Raw genomic sequence first — 18,020 nt, 5'->3', positions numbered from 1 at the left:
ATCCCTTCATTAGAAATCACATGACCGAGAAACACTACCCAAACAAGCCAGAATTCACACTTTCTCAATTTCGCATACAGCTGCCTATCTCGTAACGTCTGTAAAACAATCCTTAGATGTTGTGCATGCTCATCCTTGTCATGAGAATAGACAAGAATATCATCAATGAAGACGATGACAAATCTATCCAGATACTCTCGAAATATCTGATTCATCAGATTCATAAAGACTACCGGTGCATTCATCAAACCGAATGGCATCACCAGAAATTCATAATGCCCGTATCTGGTCCTGAAAGCAGTCGTAGATATATCTGAGTCTCGTACCCGCATCTGATGGTATCCATATCTCAGATCTATCTTCGATTAAACAGAAGTACCTTGTAGTTGATCGAACAGATCATCAATCCGCGGCAAAGGATACTTATTCTTGATGGTGACACGATTCAATTGCCTATAATCAATACACAATCGCATCGATCCATCCTTCTTCTTGACAAACAAAACAGGTGCTCCCCACGGAGAAACACTCGGACGAATATATCCCTTATCAAGCAAATCCTGTAATTACTATTTCAATTCCCTCATCTCTGAAGGTGCCAGACGATAAGGTGCTCGGGATATAGGCGTAGTTCCTGGTACTAAATCAATACCAAATTCAACATCTCGCACCGGAAAAAAAACCAGGAATCTCATCAGGGAATACATCAGGAAACTCGCTGACAACCGGTAACTGATCAATACCCGTACTACTCGTGGACATATCAACTGCATATATGAGGTATCCCTCCCCACCTGACTCCAAGACATGACATGCCTTTAGAGCTGAAACAAGTGGCATCGGAGGTCGCGCACCCTCACCATAAAAATACCAGCTATCACCCTCAACCGGATGAAACTGTACCAGACGCTGATAACAATCCACAGTAGCATGATACAAAGTCAGTATATCTATTCCCAAGATACAGTCAAAATCTGTCATAGCTAATATCATCAAATTAGCTGCTAACACATTACCCTCAAATTCCAGAAGGCAACCCATCACTAGACGCTTAGTTACTATCTCTTGCTCCAACGGAGTAGATACAACTAAATCCATATCTAATGATACATAAGGTAATCTATGTCTCTTAACAAAGCGACTTGAATTAAAGGAATGCGAAGATCCAGTATCAATTAATACAAGTGCAGGAATACCACATAATAGAAAGGTACCTGCCAACATGCGATCGCTTCCCTCTGTAGCCTGCTCCTGAGACAGAGCAAACACCTGCCCTTGAGTCTGGGGACGCTAACCAGAAGAACTCTATGGTGCTGGCTGCTAACGTGGAACAATAGAAGCCTGAGATCCAACATGTGATCCCGATCCACTAGCAGAACCCATGCGCTGAGGACAATCTCTCCGCAGATGTCCCTGCTGACCGCAAATATAACAAGCACCAGTAGCTCTCTAACATGAAGCTGCAGGATGCTTCCCTCCACAATGACTACAAAACTCCTCCTTCTTCTTTTTCTTTCCAAAATGGAACAAACCTCGTGAACCACGAGATCCAGATGAATTAGTAGGAGTATAAGAAGACGTAGGTCCAGATTGCACAACAGATTGAGCTCGAGGCTCAAAAGATCCACTAGGCTGTCCTGGCATCATCAACTGTGCCCGCCTGTTGCTAGTCTCCACAAGACGGCAACGGTTCACCAAAGTCTCAAAAGATACCGGGTCATCACAGACGACAACCTGAGAGTAGATATCTTGGTTCAAACCTTGTAGAAAGATATCATACTTCGATGCATCACTCTCATTAATATGAGGACTGAAAGGTAGCAGATCAAGAAATCGTTGCTGATATTGATCAATAGTCATTGATCATTGCCTCAGAGTAAGCAACTCCATAGATCGTGCTTGGCGAACAGCCGGAGGAAAATACAATTTTTGGAACTCCCGATAGAAATCCCCCCAAGTCACATGTCCTCTCTCAGTACGTGCCTGAGCAACTTTGGCATCCCACCAAAAATGTGCTCGATCCTCTATAAAAAATTCTAGAACTTCCAATTTCTGATCCTCAGTACAATCGAAAGCACGAAAAGTACTCTCGAGTTTAGACATCCAACTCCTCGCCTGTTCAGGATTCTCGCCTCCCACCAAAGGTTTCGGTCCTACTTGCATGAACTTATTGATAGAGTAGCGACGTCTACCCTCATGATGACGATGTCGTTCATCCTGATGATGATGGCGACGATGATGATGACCACCTCCCTGGCCAACACTACCGTGACTCTCATCAGCCATATCCTAAAAATAATTGCACATTAAAATCCCAAATGCGCAAGAATTACTCAAGACTAAACTAAATCCCAAATACTAATCCCAAAATCTAAGCATGCTCTGATACCAAAAATATAGTGACCCTGCATGGTATCACCTACTAACTGGCAACTAATAGCATGCATTAAACTTAATACAACACAATAACTTAACAGAGTAAAACATGCGGAAACAAAACCATAATTTACATATCAGCTTAGTAACATAATCCAGGCTTAATTCTGTAGTGATACAACCAAATCGAAACCTTAAACAGTAAACATTATACAGCTATATCGAATCCTGCTGTATAATAAAATCCTCAAGGCTCCTGCTCCCTAGTCTTGCCTTGAACTACCAGCTCCGTCCATCCTGCAACCTGCCCCATGGAATAGGGTGTCCAAGATAACAACTAGGACGTGAGCACTAACGCCCAGTACATAGACATGAGTAAACATATGTATATAATGCATGCAACATGATGACTGGTACAGGGTCATCTGAAAAATCATGATCAGAACCGGCGCCACATGAGTGCTGCCACCGCACGGATCATCCTCTGGGTGCAACCACACTCGTCTAGTACACCAGAGTAGACAGAAATAAATGCCCCCGCCATCGCGGTACTCTTAGTGACAGACTATCGAATATAGAGCTGAGCGGCTCTATTGTCAGGTATAACAAGGTATAGGCTCAACGTGTATATGCACATGACATATGAATATAGAAAGCGGTAAATCATATATCATACCATATAATAATGCCAAATAAATGCAACATATAAACATGTATACTCGCTGGCAATCTCAGTCAATGTGTACGTACCTCTAGGCTAGTTCAAGTATAGTAGGATCCTAGGTTCCAAGCCTATATTCAAAAGTTCACCGTATCACTACATAAATTCTATAAGCCTTAACTAAGCTAATAAGTACTCCCAAAACTTAAATAGATTCCCGGACCATACCTTCATCCGTAGATAGCCCTTTGGAGACGCTAGTCCCGGATGACTATAACCACACCTTGGTTATTCCAGAACCTCTATTATAACCGATAGGACCCTCAAGTGTATATCTCACACTATATAACTGAAGAAAGAAACTCGGGAATTCGTATTTAGAAATGAATCTGAGAAGCCCAATTTATAGGCAAAATTCCGGGCCAGGATCGGAACTTCCGATTTCAGGATCGGAGCTTCCGATCCAGCTCACTGCGTGCATGTGTGACACGTCGGGATAGGATCTTCCGATCGGGCGATCGGAGCTTCCGATCTGCTCTACGTTCAATACTTGTCAAAACTCGTGGCTGAGTCATCGAGCATTGCTGGCAGCTGGAGATCGGAACTTCCATTCCAGAATCAGAGCTTCCGATCTCGGTGCTTCCGCTGAGCTTTCGAAGTGGCTGGGATCGGAGCTTTCGATCTGGGTTCGGAGCTTCCAATCCGGCCCAAAGTCAAAAGTCCAAATTCCTTTCCGAAGTCCAATAATACTCCAAAATTACTAACCCTTAATCATGTTTAACATATTATTATCTTAAAATGGAATCTGGGTTACTACATCTACGCAGCTCGTAAAATGACTCCTAAAAATCCGAGGACCATATGAAGGCAACATCTTTCCGTGTAAGCTGTGTCAAAGGCCTGGCCAACTGTGCAAAATTCTCGATGAACCGATGGTAATAACCGCTAGACCCAAGAAACTTCGAATCTCAGTAACCACCGTCGGACGAGACCAGTTCAGCACTGCCTCTATCTTACTTGGATCAACAGATATTCCTTCACTAGAAATCACATGACCGAGAAACACTACCCGATCAAGCCAGAATTCACACTTGCTCAATTTCGCATACAGCTGCTTATCTCGTAACGTCTGCAAAACAATTCTCAGATGCTGTGCATGCTCATCCTTGTCATGAGAATAGACAAGAATATCATCAATGAAGACGATGACAAATCTATCCAGATATTCTCGAAATACCTGATTCATCAGATTCATAAAGACTGCCGGTGCATCCGTCAAACCGAATGGCATCACCAGAAATTCATAATGGCCGTATCTGCTCTTGAAAGCAGTCGTAGAAATATCTAAGTCTTGTACCCGCATCTGGTGGTATCCAGATCTCAGATCTATCTTCGAGTAAACAGAAGTACCCTGTAATTGATCGAACAGATCATCATTCCGCGGTAAAGGATACTTATTCTTGATGGTGACACGATTTAACTGCCTGTAGAATACATAATCGCATCGATCCATCCTTCTTCTTGACAAATAAAACAGGTGCTCCCCACGGAGAAACACTCGGACGAATATATCCCTTATCAAGCAGATCCTGCAGCTGCTGTTTCAATTCCCTCATCTCTGACGGTTGTAACGCCCCGTTTTTATCTTAATTGATGTTATTTGAGATATTCAGTGATTTCAGAATTCGAGAGCCGACTTTTAATTAATCAGGGACCTTTTTGCAATTTTCGGAAATTTTAGGGACTAAAACGCAAAATTGAGTTTTGTTATATCTTAGACTTGTTGAATAAGTCTCTCATTGCTTCCATTTACTACTCCAAGTCGACCCTCCTCCATTGAAGGCTAGAAAGCTTTCCCCTAGCTCTTGTGATTTCATTTTTAGCTCGATCCGTCCGTTGGAATTCAATCTCGAGTAGATATCTGCGATCGCAGCGACGAGTGCTCCGTTTGGAAGTAAGTTTATCTTAATTCTGAGAAGTTTGAATTTTTCGATGTTGTCAGAATTTTTTATATTCGAAGAGGATGATTATGAGTTAGCAGTGATCGTATATCTAAGACGGTTCGAAGATCTAATGACGATCGGATTTGTTATGATTTTTCTTATTATTTTCGAAAACCTTGATTTTGTGATGTGTTGGGATTGTGTTGGAATTGATGTTTGAGGTTGATTATGAGTTCTTTGGATTGTTATCTTGCTGTCGGCGTTTCCGGTTTGATCATTATATAGCCGTTATGCCGTCAGTTTGAAGTTTGAACATCGTTTTGATGTTTTGAGTTATACAAGTTTGATATGAGTTTGATATCGAGTTTGATTACCATGACTTCTTCTGATAGATTGAATTGAAGTTCTTGAAGATTGTGAGCCTTGCAGTCTTGATTAGTTTAGAAGAATCGAGCCGGTATAGTATCGATGTCTTCTTTTATCGATTGATGAACTTGTTTGGATATTGATTGAGGATTTGTTATTTTAAGATTGAAGAGTTTGAAACGACAAAGAAGAGGTATAAGATGACTTTGGAATGGAATAGGACGATTAACTCGAATCCGGATTCATTCGAGTGTCCTAGAAGAAATCACATACTGCATGTTTTGATTGCTTATTTGATTATATGATTGAATTTATATTGAGTGCATGAGATTACATATGCATTCATATTGAGCCTTGATTTATTCAATTTGAATTAGACGATCTAGGGATTGTGGTTGAGTGGCTTGGTAGGCGATTTACTACCTTGTCGAGTAGCTCACTATAATGCTCTGGAGTCTAGAGGATTAAAACATGCCACATCAATCTCGAGAGGGGAGTCGGTGTGATCGTTGGATGTTTTAACCTCGGGATCCCAAAACGAAGAAAGAAAGAAAGAATAGAAGAATTTCTTTTGATTATCTGAGTCTGATAATCCAAAAGTTTTAAAGACATGCATATCATCTTAATTCAGTACTTGATTGGATTAATTGATTATATGAATAATGAGTTCATATTATGACTTGATATGTTTATTTGATAGCATGTTAGTCTCTTTTACTGGGAATATTATTCTCACCGGATTATCCGGCTGTTGTATTTGTTTGCATGTGTACTTCACAATAGGTGGGGCAGGACCGAGTCAGAAACAACATGGCTAGACGATTGAGAGGATAGAGTGAGGCTTGGATGTTAGGAGTCGTTTATGTTTTTCGAACTCCTTTTGTGTTTTGTATAAGTCCGAACTAGAAGGATTTTATGCATGTTATATTTTGAGGATTGTATAACTCTAGAACTAATCCTTTTATATATTGATTGAATGGGATTATGATGTTTGGAATGCTTTTGGATTATGTTGGAGTTGGATTTTTTTGAGGAAAAACCAGTTTTATTTCTGGTGCAGAGCATCTCGCTCGATCGATAGAAGTTTACCGATCGAGCGAGCACCCCTGTACAGAGGCAGAGAATCGGACTTTTCTTAGCCGCTCGATCGGCACGATGTTACCGATCGAGCGGAGGCCCTTCTTTTTGGGCAGTGGCTTTGAATTTTTTTGGCCGCTCGATCGGTAAGATTTTACCGATCGAGCGAGCACCCCTTTAAAAAAAAAAAATTGTTGTGTCTTAATCCTTATTGTTGAATTGAGTTGATCAATTCCTTTACCCTGAGATTGTATGATTAGAATCTAGGCCTCACATTAAGTGGTATCAAAGCGATAAGTTTCTGGATTTTATTTCTAGAAGTGAGCGGGGTAGATCGAGTCCGCTTGACCTTAATTTCTCGCATGTGCTTGATTAATTCTCTGATTAAAGAATATGCGATCATGCTTTATTGATTGAAAATTATTTGAATTACTTGACTCGGTGATTTAAATAATAAAGCATGAGTTAATTGAGATATGAACTGTATACATGCATTTGATCTGAGTTCCACCTTTGAATCGAATAAGAAGATCAGAGGTTTTGAGACACTGGAATGATGAGATGTGAATTGAATTATCCGTGTTCTAATCCCTTTGATTTTAGAGATGGGTACTCGAAGAAGGCTAGACATGAATATTCCACCAATTATCCCTACGACAGAAACTCCACCGGTTACGACTCCTCCATTGGTTCCGGGTAATAGAGCGGTGGTACAGATGGATGATTCGATCATGCCTATGGAAGCCTTAATGAAGAGGTTCCAATCTCTTAGGCTGCCGTATTTGAATGGGAAGGAAAATCCGGTCGATTGCGAGAGTTGGTTGGAGGATATTGATCAGCTCTTTGAGTCGCTTGACTAATCTGATGACCGCAGAACTAGACTAGTAATCCATCAACTACAGGGAGTGGCAAAGAGTTGGTGGACGACTAACAAAAGAGTCAAAGTGAATAAAGGTACGACAATTACTTGGGCACTTTTCAGAGCAGAGTTCTATAAGAGATTCTTTCCGGTTTCCTATCAAAAGGATAAAGGTGCCGAGTTTGCAAATTTGAGGCAGGGTAACATGAGCATTGAAGAGTATGTTACGAAGTTTGACAGTTTGTTGCGATTCGCTCCACATTTAGCCGATAATGAGGAAGCAAAGGCAGACCAATTCATTAACGGTTTGCACCCAGATATTTTCATTCTGGTTAACACTGGGAGGCCAGATAATTTTTCTGATGCGATGGATCAGGCTAAGGGAGCGGAGGCAGGACTGATGAGGAAGAGAGAGAATCAGTTTCAGCCACAGCAGCAACAGAGGAAGTATCAAAATCAGTGTCAGATGAATGATGGAGGAAATAGTGGAGGAAGCAAGAAGAACTTTTTCCGGGCTAAAGGAAAGCAGTTCAAGAAATCTGGGAGTAGTTCTTCTAGCTCGAGTGGATCGAGACAGTACAGTTTTGGACAGGGCTCAGGATCATCTGGATCTTTGTGTAACAAGTGTGGAGGACGGCACTCCAGTGAGCAATGTAGAGGGATCTTTGGGAACTGCTATATCTGCCAGCAGTCAGGACATTTTTCCAGACAGTGTCCTCAGAAAGGTTCTGACCAGACTCAAAGTGGGAATGCCTCTCGACAGTCATCTCAACCTGGGAGACAGGCTACTGCAGTTCACTCCTTCCAACCACAACAGTAGAACCGTCAGGGAGGTAATCAAAGTTCGAACCAACCTTCCCGACCGCAGGCTAGAGTGTTTGCTCTGAACGAGGATGAGGCTCAAGCTGCACCGAACGATGTGATTACAGGTAACTATAAAAGTTTTGGTTATCCTGCGTACATTCTGATAGATACAGGTGCATCTCATTCTTTCTTATCTAAGAACTTTACTGTGATGCATGTCTTGCCTATTGAGCCTATGTCTGCTTTTGTATCTGTTACTTCACCTTTGGGTGGAGGTTTTGTGTCGAAGAATTTGTTTAGGAACTGCGAGTTGAGTTTTGAAGGAAATTTGATCGAGTTCGACTGTATTGTACTTGGTTTGTCTGATTTTGATTGCATAGTTGGAATATATGTGTTGACTAAATACAGGGCTACCGTGGACTATTTTCAGAAAGTAAGTTCGTTTCAGACCCGATATGATATATGTCTTGTCTATGACTAGATTATTACAGAGAGGAGCCGAAGGATTTCTTGTTTATGCGATCGATATTCTGAAGTCTAGCCCTGAGCTGAACGATTTACTAGTGGTTAGGGAATTCCCTGATGTGTTTGCAGATGAAATTGCGGGATTGCCACCTATTAGGGAGATTGAATTCGGCATTTATTTGACGACAGGTACTCAGCCAATTTCGAAAGCTCCGTACCGAATGGCTCCGATCGAATTGAAAGAACTGAAGGAGAAATTGGAAGATTTGATTGCCAAGGGATACATTAGACCGAGTGTGTCACCTTGGGGTGCTCCTGTTCTGTTTGTGAGGAAAAAGGATGGCTCTATGAGACTCTGCATCGACTACCGCCAACTGAATCAAGCGACGGTGAAGAACAGGTATCCTTTACCGCGTATCGATGACCTTTTTGACTAGTTGCAGGGTTCTTGTATCTATTCGAAGATAGATTTTAGGTCTGGGTATCATCAACTGAGAGTTCGTGAAGAGGATTTTCCTAAGACTGCGTTTCGAACGAGGTATGGCCACTTTGAATTTCTTGTCATGCCGTTCTGTTTGACTAACGCCCCAGCAGTCTTTATGGGATTGATGAACCGAATGTTTCAGCGTTTTCTTGATGAGTTTGTGATTATTTTCATTGATGATATCTTAATCTATTCTAAGAGTCGTGCCGAGCATGCAGAGCATCTAAGAACAGTTTTGCAGATTTTGAGGACAGAACAGTTATTCGCCAAGCTTTCGAAGTGTGAGTTTTGGCTTGACAGAGTTGTCTTTCTGGGGCACATTATTTCAGGAGATGGGATTGCTGTTGATCCCAGCAAGATAGAAGCATTAATGAACTGGCGAAGGCCGACTTCGGTGCCTGAGATCCGCAGCTTTATGGGTTTAGCAGGGTACTATCGCAGATTTATTCAGGGTTTTTCTTCTATTGCGAAGCCTATTACCCAGCTGACTCAGAAGAATGCTTCTTTTCTGTGGACAGATGATTGTGAAGCCAGTTTTGTTGAGTTGAAGAAGAGATTAACCAGTGCTCCGATTCATTCTATTCCATCTGGTTCTGGAGGTTTCACAGTTTATTGCGATGCTTCTCATCTAGGTCTGGGTTGTGTTCTTATGCAAAGGAAGCATGTGATAGCATATGCGTCAAGGCAGTTGAAACCACACGAGACTCGCTATCCAGTTCATGATCTTGAACTCGCTGCTATTATTTTTTCCTTGAAGATCTGGCTTCACTATCTGTACGGTGAGTCTTTTGAGATCTTTTCTGATCATAAGAGTCTTAAGTACTTATTTTCACAGTCTGAGTTGAATATGAGACAGAGGAGATGGCTAGATTTATTGAAGGACTTCGACTGCGAGATTAAGTATTACCCAGGAAAGTCGAATGCAGCTGCCGATGCTTTGAGTCGCAAGCTTTGTTCTTTATCTCTTTCGACGATCGGTGTTTCTCGGTTGATTGATGACTGTTGCACTTCTGGGCTGGAGTTTGTGCCAGATAGAAATCTGATCAGAGTTTGTGCGATTCAGGCCGAGCCAGAGTTGTTTGTGTCGATCAGAGAAGCACATAAATCAGATGAGAGTATTCAGAAGTCGATAGAGAAGGTGAGATCAGGACACCAGTCTGAGTTTCAGGTCAGAGATGATGTTTTATTTGTGAATAGCCATATTGTTTTGCCTGAGATTGATGAGTTAAGACAGCGTATTCTGAGAGAGGCGCATTGTAGTCGGTTCAGTGTTCATCCCGGAGGCCGAAAGATGTATAACGACTTGAAGAGTCAGTTCTGGTGGAAGAAGTTAAAGAAGGATGTGGTGAGGTTTGTATCCCATTGTTTGAACTGTCAGCAGGTTAAAGCCGAAAGAAAGAGACCAGGTGGGCTTCTGCACAGTCTATCTATTCCAAAATGGAAGTGGGATCATATCTCGATGGACTTCGTCATGAAACTACCCCGATCGGTTCGAGGATGCGATGCAATTTGGGTAGTGATTGAAAGGTTGACGAAGTCTGCTTGCTTCATTCCTTATCGGATGACATACCACCATGATCAGATGGCCGAGTTGTATGTTAGAGAGATTGTCAGATTACACGGTGTGCCGAGATCGATTGTTTCAGACCGAGATCCTCGGTTAACTTCTCAATTCTGGCATAGTCTACAGGAAGCTCTTGGTACTCGTTTGCACTTGAGTATAGCTTATCATCCTCAGACCGACGGTCAGTCTGAGTGGACGATTCAGACTCTGGAAGATATGTTACGAGCAGTGGTGCTTGACTTTGGCACTACTTGGCAAGATTCATTGCCTCTCGTTGAGTTTTCGTACAACAACAGCTTTGAGACGAGTATAGGTATGGCACCATTCGAAGCGTTGTATGGAAGGAAGTGCAGATATCCTTTGTACTGGGATGAGATGTCTGAGTCCCCAGACTTGGGACTAGATATGATTCGTGATATGGCTGAGCATGTGAAGATTATTCGATTGAGAATGAAGACTGCTCAGGACCGACAAGCGAAGTATGCGAATATCCATCGCAGACCTCTATCTTTTGATCAGGGAGACCGAGTATTCTTGAAGATTTCTCCACTTAGAGGTACTGTTAGATTTGGGAAGAGAGGGAAGTTGTCACCAAGATTCATCGGTTTGTATGAAGTTTTACAGAAGATAGGCGATCTAGCCTACAAGTTAGCACTTCCTCCTTCTTTATCTGGAATTTACGACATATTTCACGTCTCGATGTTGAGGAAATACCATCCAGATCCTTCTCATGTTCTTCAACCTGATGAAGCCGAACTTGATGAAACTCTGAGTTATTTTGAGAGACCGATTCAGATCCTTGACAGGAAGGAGAAACAGCTCAGAACCAAATCTATTCCTTTGGTGAAAGTTCAGTGGAGTCGTCACGGAGTCGAAGAAGCGACTTTGGAGACAGAATCTGACATGAGAAAGAGATTTCCTGTTTTATTCATCTGATGTGAGTTCTTAATTCTGTTCTTGAATTCTTAATTATCTTCTTATGAGTTGATATCGATGGTTTCAAGGACGAAATATTTTCTTAGAGGGGGAGAATTGTAATGCCCCGTTTTTATCTTAATTGATGTTATTTGAGATATTCAGTTATTTTAGAATTCGAGAGCTGACTTTTAATTAATCAGGGACCTTTTTGCAATTTTCGTAAATTTCAGTGAATAAAATGCAAAATTGAGTTTTGTTATATCATAGACTTGTTGACTAATTCTCTCATTGCTTCCCTTTCCTCCTCCAAGTCGACCCTCCTCCATTGAAGGCAAGAAAGCTTTCCCCCTAGCTCTTGTGATTTCATTTTTAGCTCGATTCGTCCGTTGGAATTCAATCTCGAGTAGATATCTGCGATCGCAGCGACGAATGCTCCATTTGGAAGTAAGTTTATCTTAATTCTGAGAAGTTTGAATTTTTCGATGTTGTCAGAATTTGTTTATATTCGGAGAGGATGATTATGAGTTAGCAGTGATCGTATATCTAAGACGGTTCGAAGATCTAACGACGATCGGATTTGTTATGATTTTTCTTATTATTTTCGAAAACCTTGATTTTGTGATGTGTTGGGATTGTGTTGGAATTGATGTTTGAGGTTGATTATGAGTTCTTTGGATTGTTATCTTGCTGTCTGCGTTTCCGGTTTGATCAGTATATAGCCGTTATGCCATCAGTTTGAAGTTTGAACGTCGTTTTGATGTTTTGAGTTATACGAGTTTGATATGAGTTTGATATCGAGTTTGATCACCATGACTTCTTCTGATAGATTGAATTGAAGTTCTTGAAGATTGTGAGCCTTGCAGTCTTGATCAGTTTAGAAGAGTCGAGCCGGTATAGTATCGATGTCTTCTTTTATCGATTGATGATCTTGTTTGGATATTGATTGAGGATTTGTTATTTTCATATTGAAGAGTTTGAAACGAAAAAAAAGAGGTATAAGATGACTTTGGAATGGAATAGGACGATTAACTCGAATCCGGATTCATTCGAGTGTCCTATAAGAAATCACATACTACATGTTTTGATTGCTTATTTGATTATATGATTGAATTTATATTGAGTGCATGAGATTACATATGCATTCATATTGAGCCTTGATTTATTCAATTTGAATTAGACGATCTAGGGATTGTGGTTGAGTGGCTTGGTAGGCGATTTACTACCTTGTCGAGTAGCTCACTATAATGCTCTGGAGTCTAGAGGATTAAAACATGCCACATCCATCTCCAGAGGGGAGTCGGTGTGATTGTTGGATGTTTTAACCTTGGGATCCCAAACCGAAGAAAGAAAGAAAGAATACAAGAATTTCTTTTGATTATCTGAGTCTGATAATTCAGAAGTTTTAAAGACATGCATATCATCTTAATTCAGTACTTGATTGGATTAATTGATTATATGAAGAATGAGTTCATATTATGACTTGATATGTCTATTTGATAGCATGTTAGTCTCTTTTACTGGGAATATTATTCTCACCGGATTATCTGGCTGTTGTCTTTGTTTGCATGTGTACTTGGAAACAGGTGGGGCAGGACCGAGTCAGAGACAACATGGCTAGACGATTGAGAGGATAAAGTGAGGCTTGGATGTTAGGAGTCGTTTATGTTTTTCGAACTCCTTTTGTGTTTTGTATAAGTCCGAACTAGAAGGATTTTATGCATGCTATATTTTGAGGATTGTATAACTCTAGACCTAATCCTTTTATATCTTGATTGAATGGGATTATGATGTTTGAAATGCTTTTGGATTATGTTGGAGTTGGATTTTTTTGAGGAAAAACCAGTTTTATTTCTGGTACAGAGCATCTCGCTCGATCGGTAGAAGTTTACCGATCGAACGAGCACCCCTGTTCAGAGGCAGATAATCGGACTTTTCTTAGCCGCTCGATTGGCACAATGTTACCGATCGAGCGGAGGCCCTTTTCTTGGGCAGTGGCTTTGAATTTTTTTGGCCGCTCGATCGGTAAGATTTTACCGATCGAGCGAGCACCCCTTTAAAAAAAAAAATTGTTGTGTCTTAATCCTTATTGTTGAATTGAGTTGATCAATTCCTTTACCCTGAGATTGTATGATTAGAATATAGTCCTCACAACGGTGCTAGACGATAAGGTGCTAAGGATATAGGCATCGTTCCTGGTACTAGATCAATACCAAATTCAACCTCTCGAACTGGAGAAAAACCAGGAATCTCATCAGGGAATATATCAGGAAACTCGCTGACAACCGGTAGCTGATCAATACTCGAACTACTCGTGGACATATCAACTGCATAAATGAGGTAGCCCTCCCCACCTGACTCCAAGACATGACATGCCTTTAGAGCCGATACAAGTGGCATTGGAGGTCGCGCACCCTCCCCATAAAAGTACCAGCTATCACCCTCATCCGGATGAAACTGTACCAGACGTTGATAACAATCCACAGTAGCGTGATACAAAGTCAGCATATCTATTCCCAAATTACAATCAAAATCTGCCATTGCTAATATCTTCAAATTAGCCGATAACACATGACCCTCAAATTCTAGAAGACAACCCATCACTAGACGCTTAGTTACTATCTCCTGCTCCAGCGGAGTAGATACAACTAAATTCATATCTAATGATACATAATGTAATCTATGTCTCTTAACAAAGCGACTAGAAATAAAGGAATGCGATGCTCCAGTATCAATTAAAACAGGTGCAGGAATACCACATAACAAAATGGTACCTGCCAACATGCGATCGCTTCCCTCTGTAGCCTGCTCCTGAGACAGAGCAAATACCTGCCCTTGAGTCTGTGGACGGTAACCAGAAGAACTCTGTGGTGCTATCTGCTGACGTGGAAAAGTAGAAGCCTGAGATCCAACATTTGATCCAGATGTTGGAAAACGGTGTTCAGATCAATCAGAATTGATACCCGGTGCAGCGGAAGTTTTAAAATTTTATATGGAACGATTCCATATCATAAGTATCAAAACTTTACGATTAAATTGTGCGTGTAAAAATTAAATAACAATTAAATTTTTACCTTGAATCTCGAAACGAGATTATGGACTCCAACAGATAACTCTGCTCTTGTTGTATATCCCAGGAACTGATGGACGAACAATTCTTCAATCAGGTCCACGAACAGAAGTTTAATCCCTCTGATAGATTGCACTAAAAAATCTATCAGAAGTTTCTACGATGAGAATTAACAAATTTGATCCGTTAAACCAGACTGCAAATTCAAAATTCACAGGCTGGATTTTCTGACAGAGAGAGGAGAGGGGCGGCGGCCACTAGAGAGAAAACCCTAGTGTTTTTCAAAAATTATGCCTCTATTGTGTAATTTCTGTACTGCAATAACTTATTTATAATGTGGGCTGCTAACAGCTTAGGGCCCATTAGTCATAAGTTCAAGCCTGACAAGCAAAGCCCGCATGTTCAAAAATTAATATAAAATTCATCATGACTCCGATTGATAAACCGATTTCACCAATGTGCACAGAAACCATTTCTGCACCTTTTAAAGTTAAGATAAATTTTCTGAATCCAAATTCAGTGATTTCCAAAAATGCCCATCCCTATGTCATTTTAGGAAATCTTACTCTTCTACTCTGATATAAGAAGTCCTACTTCTTTGTTCATTAAATTTAACTCTTTAAATTTAACTATCTCAACGGGGATTAAAAATCCATTACTTGTGTGACCCTCAATGGTTCAGGGATACAGCTAGCCGTGGGCTCACAACTCCTTGTGACTCGGAACAACAATTTCCGACTTGCCCATCGAATCATGGTAAGAGCGCCTAGCAACATCGCCCCATGATTCCCTAGGTATCACTGATAGTGCCTGCAAGAACCAATAGATTTTGGTTAGCGTACAGTACGGTCCCTTCATCCATATATCCCGATCGAATCAACAACCATTGGTAAATCGAGAGTCATTCGAGATTCGATAACTATGCAATGCATCTTGAAGATCAAATAGTGACATCGCATGTGCTACTAAGAAACCATTTCTTAAAACACATCATATACTCTGGCCAGAGATTCATCACACTAATATCTCCTCAGATTGCATAGGATATCCACACTAGCAAGTATGTGGTGAATCCTTGACAACAAAGCATCGACTCCTATATGTGTCGTAACTGTACCCAATCCCGACACCTGATGACTCCAATAGAGTCGGTAAACAAGTCAAAGTACAGTACTAGCATATAGAGTCTCAATGATGTTTCAAGTGGTAAGGACTAATGGTGTACAACCAAAACCGCGGACTTTATCCACTCGATAAGTGATAACCACTTGGAAAGTCCGGATAGGGTAGTTCGATCATTCATCGTATGAATATCCATTTGCATGCTTTGAACATCTCTATGTTCCATACCAATGAAACGTGGTACTCGGCATCGCAAATGCTAGTCTCAATCTCGAGCGATCCTTATCCTTATTAACGGGCGGCTTAATCGACTAGGAACAGTTTAGAATATACAGTGACTATAAGATGTGTTTCATGATAGTCATCCCCATGTGCCACCACATCTTACATACACTATAGTATATTCAAGGTCTTCATCTAAACATCTTATAGTATGTCACTACATAATAATATGATAAAAGATAAAGTAAACGCCATTATAAAAGTGTAAATTATATTAAATAAAAGATTGTTTATACATAGAGTCATTAAAGCCCTTAGCCACAAATTGGCTCACCGGGCACCCACTCTTTCACCAGATATCCCTGCTCACCACAAATATAACAAGCACCAGTAGCTTTCCGACATGAAGCTTTAGGATGCTTCCCACCACAGTGACTGCAAAATTCCTCCTTCTTCTTCTTCTTCCCAAAGCGGAATGTACCTCGTGAGCCACGAGAACCAGACGAAGTAATAGGAGTAGAAGAAGACATAGGTCCAAATTGCACAACAGATTGAGCCCTAGGCCCAAGAGATCCACTAGGTTGTCCTGGAATCATCAATAGTGCCCGCCTATTGCTGTGCTCCACTTGACGGCAACGGTTCACCAAAGTCTCATTAGATGTCGGATTATCACATACAACAACTTGTGAGTAGATATCTTGATTCAGGCCTTGCAGAAAGATATCATACTTGGACGCATCAATGTCATTGATATGAGGACTAAAAGGTAGCAGATCAAGAAATCGTTGCTGATATTGATCAATAGTCATTGATCCTAGCCTCAGAGTCAGCAACTCCATAGATCGTGTCTGTCGAACTGCTGGAGGAAAATACAATTTCTGAAACTGCTGACTGAAATCCCCCCAAGTCACCTGTCCTCTCTCAGTACGTGCTTGAGTAGCTTTGGCATCCCACCATAAGCGTGCTCGATCCTCTAGAACGAATTCTAGAACTTCCAGTTTCTGCTCCTCAGTGCAATCGAAAGCTCGAAAAGCACTCTCGAGTTTAGACATCCAGCCTCTTGCCTGTTCAGGATTCTTACCTCCCAACAAGGGTTTCGGTCCTACTTCCATGAACTTATTGATAGAGTAACGACGTCTACCCTCATGAGAACGATATCGATCATCATGATGGCGATGATGACGATGATGACCACCTCCCTGGCCAACACTACCATGACTTTTGTCAGCCATATCCTTAAAAGAATTGCACATTAAAATCCCAAATGCGCAAGAATTACTCAAGACTAAACTAAATCCCAAGTACTAATTTCCAAAATCTAAGCATGCTCTGATACCAAAAATGTAGTGACCCTGCATGGAATCACCTACTAACTGGCAACTAATAGCATGAATTAAACTTAATATAGCAAAATACTTAACAGAGTAAAACGTGCGAAAACATAATCCATAAATTACATATCAGCTTAGTAAAATATATCCAGGATTAATACTGTAGTGATACAACAATATCAAAAAATTTAAAATTAAACATTATACAGCTATATCGAATCCTGCTGTATAATAAACTCCTCAAGGCTCCTGCTCCCTAGTCCTGCCTTGAACTACCAGCTTCGTCCATCCTGCGACCTACCCCGTGGAATAGGGTGTCCAAGATAACAACTAGGACGTGAGCGCTAACGCCCAGTACATAAACATGGGAAAACATATGTATATAATGCATGCAACATGGTGACTAGTAAAAGGTCATCTGAAAAGTCATGCTCAGTACCGGCGCCACATGAGTGCTTGATGTGATGGTATTTTCCAATGCTTGATTGATTTAATTTGTGATGATTAGGTGTATTTTGATTGATTAAATTCATGTTATAGTTCCTAATCATTGTATGTGAATTGATATAGGAAAAGTGAAGAAAAGGAGCTAAAGATGGAAGGAAAGAGCGAGATAAGAGAAGAATTACGGAGCAGCAATGATCCAAAAATCATTTTTAATTTTAGAAAGCTTCAAATCTGATCTCCACAATTCAAAATAACTTTCAAGATGTTTTGAAGCAGCTGTCCAAATTTCAGCTCAATCCTACGGCTAGATCTCC

The sequence above is a fragment of the Henckelia pumila genome, chromosome 3 (assembly GCF_033568475.1).
Source record: "Henckelia pumila isolate YLH828 chromosome 3, ASM3356847v2, whole genome shotgun sequence".
NCBI lineage: Eukaryota > Viridiplantae > Streptophyta > Magnoliopsida > Lamiales > Gesneriaceae > Henckelia > Henckelia pumila.
This window is presented reverse-complemented; position numbering follows the sequence as displayed.